Here is a 14160-nt window from a genome sequence, read left to right as displayed (position 1 = left end):
GGGTCATAGTTGAGTCTTGAGGATGTGAGCCGAGGTCCCGCATTTCAGTTAGAGGGAAGTTATGTCCAATATGGCCCCCTAGGAACCAACAGGTAGACCAGGTTGCCCTGAGCCCAGGCATTTTGGGGAGGTCAAGAAGGCTGGTAGAGACCTCTCCATTCACAGCCTTGTATGTCATGCTAAGAAATGTGAAATATATCACCAAATGGATTGGGAATAAACAAAGGATTTTAAACCAGAGAGTGTCATGATCACAAAGAGAATTGAGGTGGTATTTTGGAGGAATGATTGTGGAGAGACAAAATCTATTGAGAATGCCCATTGGACAAAAGGAGAGAGAGGACTGTTTATTTCTGTAATAAATTTACTTGCTAATTCTAAACTCTTCATTAAATTAAATGTCAGCTGATTCAATTTGTCAAAGTTTAGTTTCCATTACTGAAGATGAAGTACTCCTTCCCTAAATGGTCTTACCTACTCCTGTTTGAAGCTAGACAACATTTCAGTCAGCATTAATAGTTTGTCTATTGGGACTAGAAGCTTCCTAACTTTGTGCATGGAATTTTTCTTTATGAGGCTATTGTAACTAGATACCAATTTTCAAACCCACTATCTATACAGAACATCAACCAAAGCAGACTTACATAACAAGTGAATGTGGCCACACAGACATGAAAAAGTGACTTCTATCCCTTGATACCAAACTAGAAAGAGAAAAGCAAGTTCAGAGAACACATTATGACTCATCAAAGTCCAAAAAGAAAAGCTTCGTGTGAATATAACATTCTGTGCAGCCTCCTGGAGTCCTTTTAGGTTCTAACTATATTTGCTTTTGTGTGATTTTCTGCAAAACAAAAGAATCCATCACTTTCCTCCTTAACATCAATTGTTAAATTTTGCTTTACCTCAGAGATGAAGCTCATACTAGATGTTCCACAATCTTCTTTTTGTACAAAGCGAATGGTGTTGCCTTTTCATTTTTCCTGAGTTTAGGCCTTATTTTATAAAATTCCTACTTGCTTCAGTGCAAACTACAAACAAGACGATTCTTCAGAGGAAAGACCTGAAGGGAAAAGGTGATGCTTTCTTTGACCAATGAGAGGGGAGAGGGAGATGCAATATCTATATTTAATCTCTGCTCCCAATGATAGATTTTATTTTTCAATTCCCATAGTTGTGCATATAATACATGGATACCAACCCCTCCAAGTACTGCATCAAAATTTTATATGAGCTGAAGGATATACACATATAACAAAGGGAATATTTTCTTCTTTACTTTCCCTCTGACAAAATGCCAGCAGGAGTGACCAGTCTCCTCCTGCAGTGATTTACTAAGATGATTGTTCTCTTTTTGAAATTTGGCATGGTAAGTGGAGGTAGAATCTTAAGTGGGTAAAGGGTATTTACTCACAAGGAAATAAAGGTGAAGTCATCAATTTCTGAAAACTGGCATGCAAGGTTGGCATGCCAGGGAAACAAATTAGGCCCTAAAAAATTAAAACCTAATACTACTCCGTGTAATAAGCATTGCCATTAGGTTAAAGCCCTTTATTATAGACAACTAGGTTATCTGGCTATATTTTTAGTTGCTACTTATTAGGCAGTTAGAAGTTAGTATTCATGTCATACTTTTACTACACTACAAATTTTGTTTAAGATTTCTCACTATGTATTTCCCACTTAAGTTATACTGTCATACCCTCAGGTAGAAAAACAAGTTCCCAACAGTTCTTCATGGCATACTATATTCTATTTTCTCTTCGATATGCTATCTTTTGTTGTCTTGAGCTTCAGTTTGGGATAGACAGCAAACGATGAAACTTAAGTCAACAAGCAAATAACAAGATCTTAGAAAACTATAGTGCGGACGGGTGCTCACTAACAGGCCTGGTTGTTGTGAAAATGGTGACTTTGCAGGCTCTGCTTCAGCCAGCGTGGACGAGCCATGTAAACAATTCTTTCTACTTAATGACCACATGCAGTATTTGGTATTCTTTCCATTGCTTCTTGTCTTCAACGTATCCAGCCTGCAGTTTTAAGCATCCTATAATAGCATTTCAGACCCAGTTGCTCAAATAGAGTCAATTTTGCAACAGTAAAACAGTCTTAAAATAGGAGGAAAAATCCTCAACCAGATAGTCACAGTGCACTTTGAATGACTAATTTAAACCATTACATTACAAAATAAGGGATAAATCATACTTTTCATAACACTACCACGTAGGAAGAGTTTTAATTTTAAGAGTCAAGCACCTGCATTAATCTGAGTCTACAATAATAGACCCCTGATTTAAAATCTCCTAACATTCTTTCACACTTCATAAACTAAAAATAAAATTGTCTCACCAAACACTGACCTATTGGTTCCGCCAAAGTACTGTATTTCAAGGCAAATTGGAGCAAGAGGTCTCAAAAGCGTGACGTGCCAGCAGATTACAGTTTGTAACCTTAATTGGTCTTAAATGTGGGGTGGGAGGGAAGAAACTACAGTCTGTAGAGAATAAGAGATTTATTCCCCTTCTTAAATCAAAGGCAGATTCCGTACTTCAGCTACCCTCCAGCCCGCCCGCCCGGCCCCCACGGGGTTGTTCTCTCATATTTTGGTTTATGTTTTACGTGAGGATGACATGAGAGGGAAGGTTAAAGTGCTGTCTAGTCCACGAAGTAAACAGAGGGGTTGGGGCTGGCTTATTTATTTATAAGGCGTTTCAGCCTCTCAGCTGTGTCTCCCTCACTGGCGTTTGAAGGCTTGCAGTCCTTCAGAGAAAAGACAAATTTGGCAGGGACGTTCTTTGTGCCCGCCTTCCTTTTTACTGGGAAAAAGGGGGCAGATTTATAATGACAGCCTTTGGAAGGGGGGATAAAAAGTTTCAACCGTCACGACAATGCCCGTTTTTTCCATAGTCAACACTGTGCCTCAAACAGCTTTGGTGCCACTCGGAGCCCTCCCTCTGTCCCCTCCCTTTCTCTCTGCAGGCTCTCACTGGCAGGCGGAGGCACAGTTAAATTCCAGCACCTTCTCCACATACCCCCAAACTACTACGCGCTATTACTACGGCTGCCCTCCCTTTTTGCGTTGCCTCCTCCTCTTGCCCAGCCTCCCTGGAGGAGTCCCGCAGCGGCCCCGGAGGAGGACTGCCGGGGAAGGGACAACGGGCGCCTAACTCCAGCAGGGTTTGGGGCTCTCTGCGTCCTGCGCAGTTTCTCTGCTCCAGGCACAAACACGGCCCGAGAGCCAGCGCCTTGCAGACACACACGGATCCACGCATACAGTAGAGCCGTCTCGATCCACATTCTTGCACACCGCCCCCTCCTCCCCCCGCGCTCCGGGAGTCGCTGAGCGGGGCGAGTGACAGGCGCGTCCCGCCAACCCGCGCCCGGGCGGGCAGGGAGGAGCGGCGCGCGCGGCCAACTGCGGCGCGTCTTCCGGCGCCGGTGGAGGCGGCGAAGGTGGGACGCGGGGCGGAGCCCGAGTTTAGGAAGAGGAGGGGATGGCTGTCATCAATGAAGTCATATTCATAATCTAGTCCTCTCTCCCTCTGTTTCTGTACTCTGGGTGACTCAGAGAGGGAAGAGATTCAGCCAGCACACTCCTCGCGAGCAAGGTAAATATAACTTACAACTCCTTTCTCCTCTCCCCTCCCGTCGGCCTCCCGGCTGTAGCCGCCGCACAAACCCCTCCGGCACCGCGCCGCCTTCGCCCGGGATTATTCATTATTATCCTAATTATTATTTATTGTGCATGCACGGAGACCAAAACAAACAGGCGGGCCAACCGCCACAACAAAAAGCCCGCCTCCTCCCCGCGGGCCTCAGGTGGAATGCTCTAACGACAGCTCCCAGGCGGCGGTGGAAGAAACGAGAAAGTTTCAGCCGAACCTTGCTGTTCTAATAATAACAGTAATAATTACTACTTCAAGGGGGCCAAGGGGGAAAAATCCCAACAAACCACAGCCTTGACCCTGGGTAGGCAGTCAGCGATGCGCTGCAAACTCAAGGTTGCAACACACACATTCCGCCAGGTTGCAATCCCCCCAATCCCCTTAAAAGCGAGGGGTGGGGGTGGCAGAAGGAGGGAAAAGGTTGGGGGACTGGGGACGAGGATGGAAATGCTACTGTTCATCCCGAGCAATCCTCCCCGGAGGAGTTGGAAGGGGAACGGGAAAGGAGGGCGAGGAGCTCGGGCTGGCGGCAGGGCGCCAGCGAACGCTGCTGCCACCCGCTTCCCGGGGACTTGTTTAAAGGGCTCCGGCTGCGGAGACGCGAGCGGATCGCGGCGGGAGAAGCCCAGGCTGATGCGCTGGGGAGGCTGCAGCCACAGCCGCGGGGCCGGTGCGTGCCGGATCGGAGGTGTCACCTCCACTTTCCGCGTTCCCTCCGGCGGGGATGGGGACACTGATCTGTAGGCAGGCCTTTAGGTGAAGCGGCTGCCAGGGAGCTGCGCCTGGGGCGCTGCGGACGTCCCTGCCCCGGGTACCTGGCGGCTGCGCAGGCTCGGGTGTTGAAGTTCGGGGTGTCCGGCCCGGGCCGCAGTGCTGGGGAAGAGGGAGGAGGCCCCAAAGAAGGAGGTCGGAGGTGCCCGCTGGGCTCCGTTACCCTGCCCTCCCCCTCCCTGGGTTTGTTTTCTTTTGCTTCGCGTCTTCCCCAGGCTAGCGCCGCGGGCGGCGCGGGCGTGGGGCTCCTGCGATCGTCCGGGTGCTAGGGGCGCTCTGGGACCCGAGAGAACCTCGGCGGCTGCGGACCGGGGAGGCCATGATCCGGATAATCCTCTCTGCCTGACTGTCACAAACAGGACCCGCGCGCACCCGGGCAGCGGCAGTGGCGTTCGCCTGGGAAGGGGAAGGGCTGCGGTGGGGAGGGAATAGGGGAGGGTAGCGAGGGCGGGAGGCGGGGAGACCGGGTAGGAGCCTCCTCCCAACGATGACACGCACCCCTTCCTTCTCGCTCCCAGCTTTCGAGTTTGCTTTATTCCCATCCCAACCTGGTTTATAGCCTTTCCTTTGCTCTCCCCCTCCATCCGGCCGCCTTCCCTTCTCCCGTTTGCGTTGCAAAACACGGCCATGCCATCTACAAAGGTGTCGCGATGCACTTCCCCAAATAACCGGTCCGGCGAGCCAGCCCCTAGGAGCCCTCCGGCCACAGGGCGCACACCGAGCACAGTGCCCCGGGTGCCCAGCGCCAGGCCTCGCAGCTTGGGCGCAATTGCACCGCACGGGGCGGGGCGCAGCAGTGCGGGCTCCAGGGGACACCCGCGCCCTGGCCGGGGCACTCGGGCCGGTTTCCGGTACACGCGGGGAAATCGCCTCCTGCCAGTGTCTGCTCGCTCGCCTCCGCCTCCGCCGCCTGGATTGCATTATTATTTTTATCCGGGTTGCTGTTTGCCGCGGATGGTGGTGAGCGCGGGGCTGGCTGGGCTGCTTGGGGGGTGGGGTGGGGTGGAGGGAAGTTGGACGTGTATCAGGAAGGAAAAAAAAGTTTGGCAGGGCGGCTAAGTAGGGTGGAGGGGTGGGAGGGGGCGGCGAGCTCCCGCAGCTCGCGTCTCCGCGCCCTCTCGGCCGGCGTGAGTGTGTCTGCGCGTGAGTGTGAGTGTGTTGTGCGCGCCGGGGACAGTGCGTCGGGAGCAGCGGCGCGGCCAGTCCCTCCTGCCCGCACCCTCCCCGGGAGCCCGGGGAGGACCAGGCGAGGTTCGGTGGCGAGGGCTGGTGGGGGCGGTGCGTGCGTGTGGCTGTGAGTGTGAGTGTGTGTGTGTGCGCGCGCGAGCAGCGGAGAATCAGGAAGTCACAGCAGCGAAGCGCACACAGACATGTTTGATCGCCGTGACATGACGCGCGCGAGGGAGGAAGCGGCGGCGGCGGCGGCGGCGGCGGGGGTCGGGCCGCGGGCTCGGGCGCTGGCCTAGGGCTGCGGCGCGGACACCCGCTCCCGGCCACCGGCCGTGCAGCCACCCCACGCTCCACGAGCCCCGCGCCCCTTTTTGTTCCGCGTCCCCCAGGTAAGGAGCCTGCGCCGCCGCCGCCGCCGCCCGCTGTGTGCGGGGCTTTCCAGCTCTTTCCCTGCCAGCCCCCTCCGGTCTCCCAGCTCGCCTTCCTGCAAAGTCAGGCAGGCGGGGGAAATGGGCTCCTTGTCCTCCGATCGATTGCGTGGAAAACTTTCCAGCGGGAGGCACCGTAAGGGAGAAGAGGAAGGCCTTGCTGGCTGCTGTCGCTTGTCAGTTCTTTCTCCTCCGGGTCCGGAGAGTGTGAGTCGCAGCGCCTTGGGGCTGTTGCACATTCAAACTTCGGGCCTAAACGTATCTCCAACTCTCGCAGGATTTACTCCGGCAATAATATAAATATTCGACGTCGTCCACTCGCTCTTGCCAGACGTTTGGATTTTTTAAGGGAAGGAGGAAGGCTTGGAAGTCGAGGGAGTGGGGGTGTTGTGCAGAATCCATTCCTTATTCAATGTCTGCACCGGGTGTTATGTAATTTTAGTAGCACATGGGTGCAAAGCCCATACTGGGCTTCTCCTCTCCTTTGTTTATATAACTTTTGGGAGAGTTTTGCAAGATTATCTCCTTTTCTACCTCCTCACTAACCTGATGGAGGTTGGTACTTTGGAAAAGCAAAGCGACTCGGGTTAATAATTTTTTGGAGGGGTGTCATCATTGTCTCCTTTCTGGTCATTAGGCATGTATTCCTTTGTATGTATAACGTTAGAGCACAAGGAAGACGTTAAGGATACACGTTTGTTTCCTGCATTGACTGGTTATTTTTAAGATTTATGCGTTACCGATAGCAGAGTTAAATTTTAAACTTCCATTTCAAAGGACTTTTTAAATTTACACCTGGTGTTATGCCTCGCTTATATGAACAGAATGCTTGTGTGAATAGTGAGATTGTTGCTTGGGTGCTGAGTAACAGAAAATTCCTGTCAAACTACCTAAGACTCAGAAATCACTGAGGATGCTACTAAAAAAAAGCCGCCATGCCCGATGTTGTGTGTGTGTGTGTATTTATATATTTACATACAAATGTTTTCAGTAATATATCCCACCAGTTATTTGGGGGGCCACTACCGGAAGCTTGTTGGCCAACACCAGACTTGTTGGGCTTCCAGGCTACTTCTAGCACGCTGGAGAAGTGTTAAGAGGTGTGGCAGGTTTGAATCCTAGTTGGTGCATTGTTATGCAAATTGAACACACTTTCTCTTTTAGGAATCTAATTGCCCTTTTATTCTCCTGGATTTTCTTTCTTCTTCTTTTTTTCAAAAATGTCTCTTACAACTCAAATGTTTGCTCTTGGAAAAAGGGGATTTAGAGACACCTGTTAGGTCCAAAAGATATTCATTGAAATAGACTGAAAGGAAAAAAAACCACACACAATAGCTCTGGAGATCATTAAAGAGAGATGCCATATTAGTAAAGAATATTTAAAATAAATCTGGAGTTTGGGGTATGAGAACCCTTGATGAGGCGAGGTGAAGGAGGGCTTCCTTCAATGCAGCCTTTCTCTTATGAGTGAGACCAGCTACAGCCCAGCATCAGACTAGCTGCACTGTGGTGTTTCACAGAAAATATTCACCACAAGAGCTTGTTCAAAGCAGCCTTAGATCTTTTCTTTTGTTCATTTGTAAAGTGGTTTTTGAGCATTTCTTGTCAAGTTTCTTGAAAAGTGCTTTGACCAACACCTGAGGCTTAGAATTGACAAAAAAAAAAAAAAAAAGGTGCCTCTGCTTGTATTATATTGTTAATGCTTGAATTCTGTTTTAAGTATTCCTGACTGGGTATATCTAGAAAGTAACACTTTTGCAGATAATTGTTTAAAACTTATTTTCTTTGATTAAGAGAAATCATTCTGCAAGCAATCTTTTCTAGAAGGTAATTGTTATACCCATTATATTACGGTAGTATTTTGACATTCTATTTTAAAGGCTTATTATATATTGGAACAAGACCATAAAAAAGAAGACTTTCATAAATAATAAAAGTGATGCTGTCCTCTAGTGTTTTCATGGTTCTTTTTTCCTCCTTTAGAAGTCCTCCTTTGTAAACAAGGCCTTTGTCAAACTCTCCTAGGTCAGCAGCTTTTTGATACTCCAGAGAAATAATAAATCACTATTTATGACATCTTGACATGCTGCTGAGGACAACTGAATTATCACAGATACAATGCTAAGAACTATTTCCTGGCATTAGCAAGTTGAGGGAGTGTTGGTAGGACCTTATTTTAACCAACAGAAGATTTGATGTTCACTGTTTTGGGTCAAGATGATTTTAAGGGACAACATAGACAATTAGTTGCTTAACATGAGTGGCCTTAGAAAACTCTGTACATGAGTCTCATTTCTCTTCTGCAGTATTTCTGGTGAACACAGAAAATTTCCCGAATATGAAAAGCCATGTTTGGGGGCTACATCTGATTTCTTCTCTTTTGTAAAAGAAGTATTTTCTAAATTTTTTCTTTACCTTAAATGTTGCATTTTGGAGATTGTTTTTGGCCAATAGAGAGGCTGCTGAATTTTCTGTCTTCTTTGGAAGAGTTCTTATTACGGAACTGTAATCTCTAGCCAGTAAATAGTCTCAGGTCATTCCATAAGTAGTTGTTTATAGAAAATACAGTTAGTGATACATTATTTGGTAGAGTATTTAGAAAGACGTAGGGTGTTTATTTTTTCTATATAGAAAATTGTGACTTTATAGGTACCAGGGAGTATAGGAGTCTAAAACTATGTTCTGCCAGAGTCATTATGGAAGAGAGCATATTTATTTGCCTAAGATATGTATCACCAAGTTAAGTGGGATCTTGTAACCTGGATTTGAAAAACTTTACAGCTTTATTACTGTTTGCTATGACTTTATTATTAGTCATGTTAATAGAGCACTTTTCCTTGAAAGTGGTCAGGATATGTTTGTTAGAGCTTTTAAGTTATAAAAGTTGTAAAGGTATAGTAAAAGATACTTGAATAATTAATTATACCTCAGCAAAACATAATAGAGCTGATGAAATTCGGGAGCTAAATAAATAGTTGGGTCTTTTGAATGTTTGATATAAACAGCATTAATTCACTCATTTGGAATGATGTGTTATATATGGAATAAAAGAATTTCGACTGAAACACTGACATGAATTATGCCCTTCTGGAGTTCTGGATTCATAATATTTTATGTAATTGAAGCCTAGTATGAATTATGGTATTTTATTAGCTATATAAGACTTTCAGGACATTTGGACAATTATGATCAGGCTATATGCATGTATGATTTAAAATATTCAAAAGTATCACAATATTCTGTTGTATTTTTAGGTGAACTGGCATCAATGTAAGCATCATTCATACGGACTGGCCCTTTTATAAACTGATGAATGAAATCCATAGAAATTGAAATAAAATCTAAAGTTCACAAACCATTAATATGATTAGAACTCCTTTTTAAAAAAACTGAATTTAGAATTTGAGAGTTAAATTACTTAAAAATGGGAAAGAAAATCTCTAACCAAAAAGGATTGTCATATGTTGGTTTACAGGTTATCGAAGGGAAATTCTGTATCAGTTTGCACTTAGATTGTGTTTTTCTTGTTCAGGATGACTGTATATTTCTTTACCTACTTGATGTGGTATATTTCAGTTTTTACTATCCTGGGAGGTGAGTTACCACATGTGGGAATTGAATGTCCGTGTGGAAAGCTCTCTCCCATCTTCCCCCTGTGCTTTCTTGAATTGGGCGTGTTAATAGCTTTGTAAATATTCACAACTATTTTGTGGTTTGCTGTTGTGCTGTACCAAAGTGCCATTAAGCAAAGTCCAAAATTCTGTACGAATTAGATTATCTGTAATTGAGAGTTTATGTGTTTTTAAAGAATGTACCTGAACATTTAACAGCATATTCATAATAGCATATTTAATATGAATAGCAAATGGTAAACTGGACGGGTCCTGTGATTCAGAGAGAGATCAAGAGCTTTCTTGAGTCAATGGGGCAGGTAAAGTCTTTGAGATAGGTTAGGGTTGTGGTAGGAGGGACGGCAGGGTAAGGGTGGTCGCTGCAGATCATCTCAGGTCATTAGGAAGCCCTGCGATTACAAGGACCAGCCTGAAGAAGCAGTGGCAAAACCAATGTACCTGTTTGGACCTGGTTGCCTGGAGCAAGAGGTTCCAGTTGGAGAGAATTTTCAGAAGATAAAGTCAGAGATTGTAGAAAGACTCGACTTCCAGGCTAAAGCATGAATATTTTATCCAATGTGTATAGGAGGCTTTTCTCTCAGAAGTTTTGAGAGAGGGAATTCATGAACAAAGCAATATTTTAGATTAATCTGGTCAATTGTGGATTCAACTCCAATGTGGGAATTGAAGCTGTTAAAAGGATTCCCTCAATAATGCACATTTGTATATGCTAGCTCTCAAAGTATTTTCATACCTAATATTTTATTTGATTCTTATTAAAATTGGGGTTGTAGCCAGTTACTGTTGTGCCTATTTTGTAGGGGAAGAACTTGAAACTCAAAGAAGTTAAGTGAACTATTATGTTAATTGAAAGAAACAGGCAAATTAACATAATAAATGGCTATTATCCATTTTAATTGCAATGAACTTGAAGCGTTCATTGTTGAATTTTTTTTTTTTTTTTGCTATTGTGAAAGTCAGGGCCAGTTGGACCTAGCAAAGATCATCCATCATATAACCCAGGTTCTTTCAGCATGTGATGGTAGAGTTTTACTCCTCAGTAAAAGTGTGCCATTTCCACCAGAAGTTTTTAAAATATGTATTTCAGACTCTTCTTTTATGTGTTTAATGTATAAATAGAATTATCTTGGCAGACAGAAAAGGAAGTGGCTATCGTTGATTCTTATCAGCATCCAAAATGAAGTGGCCTTGCAAAAGGGCCTTAACCTAGGCAGGACAGCCATGGGTGTAAATAAAAATGAGGTATTGTCTTTCAGGGCGTCATGATTTGAAACTAGCTTTTGTTGGTTTGTTTGTTGGCTTTTGTTTCGACCAACTGCCTAGCAGTTTGGGTTCAACTGAATTTTAAAAGTGGTAGTTACCCATGATTACCTTTATAACTACCCATGGACATGAGTCCTGGATTAGAGGGATGCTTTGCTTTCTAAAGGGCTTCTAGCACTTCTGGGTTTTCTCGTACATTCCCTTTTCCTCCATGGGAACATGGTCGGTCTTCACTGAGGAGGCCATGGAATTTCATCACAGGTAGACTCTTCTCAGAGGGTAGCTCATGGTATCCACAGGGTTGACAGTGTTAAGAGCCAGGATCCTGGTGAGGCTGTGCCTGGGGCTCATGGGGGAATAATTAGCCGCTGCCACCTTTGTTGTTATCTTCTGTTATGCACAGAGCTGCCTCAGAGCCTTTGCCAGGTCTGAGCTGGGCAGGGATGGTTCCCAAGGCAGTTTATTTAAAGTGAGGGAAACAGCTCACACGCGTCCTAATTTGTTTCCCTGATTGAAAGCTGGAGAGTTCACGGAAGCCCAAAGAACAGAGCAAAGTTTTAATCCAACAACTTTTAAGAACACATTTGACTTTGAAACAAATGGCACACTGATGCAAACCGCCACGAAAATGCTAAGGAAATGTTTACAATGCTTTCTAGGGTCTTGATCAAGCAACTTACAGTGTTAACTTTAAACCCAATGTGATTTTTATCCGTGGCACAAATCATATTGCACACTGTTTAAAGTTGCACGTCTCAGACCAAGAGGCAGTGAGGGCCTTGGTAATGTTTCACCACCTATCTAGACAACCTTGGCCTCTAAAAAAGGAACTTCTGGTAGATTTATTTCCTTTATCTGCATTGCTGTTGTCTTTCCCCATGCCCTGCCTCCCCCATTAAGAATAGCAGTGCTTGTGTCCCAGTTCTGGAGATGTTGCTACTTCTCTGTGGGTGAGTTATCAATGCATTTATGGAGAAAGCTACATGGAAAACAAAAAGCAGTCCTTCAGGTCAGGGGAGATGTTCTGAATCAGCAAACAGACAGAAAAAGAACTCTTATCTTAACTATCTCCTGAGCCTCATAGTTCTCCTGTAACAACCAGAAAACTTTTAAAAGACTTGAGATATTCTTAGGGATATGGACTGGACCTAATTTTAGTTCTGATATTTCACCTTTAACCCGGACCTCAAAGTCTTTCGGTAAAGCAAGCAGTGAAAAAAGGTATGCTGGAGATCGAAGATTTCCCCATGCTTCCTTGTGAAGTTTGGTGAAGAGCGATTTAAGAGGCATTGCGAAGGTTGGTGTGTTTCCCTAAACTCTTTCTGTAACTAGAAAACAAAAGCTTCTAGGAAACTTTTTTTTTTTCTTAAACTTTAAGGCCGAGCTGAAATGCACCTTTCTTAATACTTTCCCTCCGAGCTGAAAGTATTCACTCCTACCCTGTGACTGTGCTGGACATGTTAACCGTACCCCTCCACGTCTTGCAGGGTCTTTCATTTTTTTCCCTCGTTGCTATTTATGCACAAATCTTATTTCCCTGTCAGACTTTCAGAGTCCCGGCGTAAACCCTGTGATCATTTTTTTATACGTGCTGCATGCCTTGTACCCGGTGGATACTCAAAGGGGATGGGATAAATAAGTAAAACGCATCCTCTGGATGTTTGATAAAACATAATCAACCTTTCCAGTTGATGACATTGTCTTCATCTCATTCTCTCTAGGACTTCTCTTTACTTCTCTCTCCCATGATAAATTAATATAGTGTCACAGCCAAATCCTAGTGTTTACAAAATACCTTTCCCATTGTTTCTGTTTTTGTTTCTTTGTCCTCCCCTTCCCACCTCTGGATGTTGCTCTGGCCCAAGTGAAGACTGTCCATCCTGGGGGACAGCTTGCCCGGCAGTACAGGGCTGGGAGTCAAGAGATAAAAAGTTCTCTTGGGGGTTTCTCTCCTGCCACAGATGTTACTTTGGGCAAGCTGTGTTGTCCTTTCCTGTCTTACTGCTTTTCAGTAGGGGTGTGACAAAATGTCTCCCCAGTTCAAGTCACCAGAAATGTTATGAGGCACCTGTGGGTGTGCTTAAATATTATTTTCCATGTGGGGGTCTTTGGTATTTCCATTGATTGCAATTAGACAGTAAGGCATAAGTTTTGTCATGGTTGTCATGGCTGGAGTGGTGACCCTTAAAATTCCATGAAGTTGAACTCCTTTTAATATGCAGATGGGTGTGCTGAGTCTTTCAGCTCAGGCGGTTGGGCTGAGGGAGGAAGGAGGTTGGGGCTGACGAGGATGACGGTGGTGTTGGGAGTTCTGGGAAGCTCCTCTGGGGCCTTTTATTTTTAAAAACACACACTCCCAAGTTGTGAAGGTGGCAAAGCAAGGATGAAAAAAAGGGTGTACTGCTGACAAACTCTTGCCAAAGAACATAGCTGGCCTGGCCCTCAGGGAGTCCTGGTCTGAGGTAGAGGGAGGATTCTGGGGGAGGGGGGGGACCAGCAGTGTGTGTGTGCTGGGGGGTGGAGACTGATGAGCCTTCCCCCACCCCACATTGTCTTCATTTATTAGCCTCATAATTGTGGAACAGGTTGTTCTTTTCTGTGACAATGTAAAACTCCCTTTCCCCCCAGCACAAAATAAAAATAGATTTTGAGTGTTGTCATGTGAACAGACCTACCACTGCCTTATTAAGTTTACCTGAGGCCGCTCCTCTGCTCCTCTGCCCCACCCTTACTATGCCTCCCCCGCCAGGCCCCCGACCTCACTACCCATCCCCACTGGCTCCTTAGTGCTTTGGAGAAGAAAGGGGCAAGGATTCCTGAGGATACCAGCAGGGCTGCTGAGGGAGAAGCTGGGTTGCCAATACTGGACTTTAAGCCTTGGCCACACTCACTTAGTAATAACAACATACGCCTCTGCTTGTGACTCGAACCTCTTTGTAGCTTATACCCCCAAGTTTCTTTATACTGTGTACATACTGTGATTATGTACTTGAACTGTCAAATAAAGTTGCCACCAGAAATGAAGAGGGAGAATAAAAGGCTAGGACTCATCACTGAGAGGACCCCTTCTTGGGTACACTTGGGTGATGGTAGATGGGGGCGGGTTCTGGGACAGCTGTGATTGTGCCAGGGAGGCCCATTAGTGAACTCTCCAGCATACAGGTTTGGACGAAGTCTTTGAGATGCTCCAGGAACAGTAGGCGTCAAGTCATGGATGGACACCTTCCAGAC

General features: G+C 45.7%; 1 protein-coding gene across 3 annotated transcripts in view; it reads left to right on the top strand.

The window, feature by feature from the left end:
* The first annotated feature begins 3424 nt into the window (after positions 1-3424).
* Positions 3425-14160, top strand: part of SMARCA2 (SWI/SNF related, matrix associated, actin dependent regulator of chromatin, subfamily a, member 2) — a 163091-nt gene continuing 152355 nt past the window's right edge. Inside the window, exon 1 of one of the 3 annotated variants that reach the window (XM_045563426.1) lies at positions 3425-3608. The gene's annotated coding sequence lies outside the window, so the exon portion shown is untranslated. Of the gene's footprint in view, positions 3609-5900; positions 5996-14160 lie in introns of those variants that run through there. The other 2 variants (XM_045563428.1, XM_045563427.1) reach the window with 2 other exon arrangements.

This window comes from Lemur catta, chromosome 10 (genome assembly GCF_020740605.2).
Source record: "Lemur catta isolate mLemCat1 chromosome 10, mLemCat1.pri, whole genome shotgun sequence".
NCBI lineage: Eukaryota > Metazoa > Chordata > Mammalia > Primates > Lemuridae > Lemur > Lemur catta.
The sequence above is the reverse complement of the archived record's forward strand: the minus strand, read 5'-3'. Positions and strand labels throughout refer to the sequence as shown.